Genomic DNA, 963 nt, shown 5'->3' on the forward strand with positions numbered 1-963 from the left:
GCTCACCGCAACCTCTCCCACCTGGGTTCAAGCAATTCTCCTGCCTCAGCCTCTCAAGTAGCTGAGATTGTAGGCAGGCACCACTATGCCTGGCTAATTTTGTGTTTTTAGTAGAGACAGGCTTTCTCCATGTTGGTCAGGCTGGTGTCAAATTCCTGACCTCCAGTGATCCGCCCTCCTCAGCCTCCCAAAGTGCTGAGGTGACAGGCATGAGCCACCACGCCTGCATCATATTTTTTAATTGTCTCCTAAAAATGTTCCTGTGTGATTAAACGTTCTTTGAATTTTTAGCGGGCATTATGGTGCACAAGCTCCCATCTCTTCCAACTACAATTCCCTCTCCCTTGACAACCCCCCAGTTTCCAGGGCTCCTAGTACCTGGTCTATGGGTCTGTAACTGCATGCTGTTCCAGGGGCTTGGGACCTCTCTGGGGGCAAGAGGAGGACCAGGGCCAGGCCACAGGGACTCTCAAACTCATCCTGGAAGCAGACCCTTTAGCTCTGGCTGGAGCCTGATGTACCCACTCCCCATACCCAGGCACAGAGAAACTGGAGAGCCTTTGCTTTGGGTTCATCCTTTCACCCTAGTCATGCAGGAAGTATTCACCCATCTCCTTTCACCTTCTGTTTTCCTTAGGAATTGGGTCTCCAGGGTTTCTGAGGCTGCCCAGCAGCTCCGGGCCACTTTGAGCAGCCTCAGTCATTCCCCACTACCTCCACGCTGCCCCTTGGCTCTGGCAGCCCTGGGCTTGAGCTGACTTTCCTAGGAACCGTTGGTGGGAAGAGTTGAATGGAAGGAAATGGTGGGTAGGAGTCCAAAGGCAAAAGGGGGCTTAGGGCCAATGTTTGATGTTTGAGGTTAAAAAAGAACTCTCGCCGGGCGCGGTGGCTCAAGCCTGTAATCCCAGCACTTTGGGAGGCCGAGGCGGGTGGATCACGAGGTCAAGAGATCGAGACCATCCT

This window comes from Cebus imitator, unplaced genomic scaffold, assembly GCF_001604975.1.
Source record: "Cebus imitator isolate Cc_AM_T3 unplaced genomic scaffold, Cebus_imitator-1.0 Scaffold71, whole genome shotgun sequence".
Classification (NCBI taxonomy): domain Eukaryota; kingdom Metazoa; phylum Chordata; class Mammalia; order Primates; family Cebidae; genus Cebus; species Cebus imitator.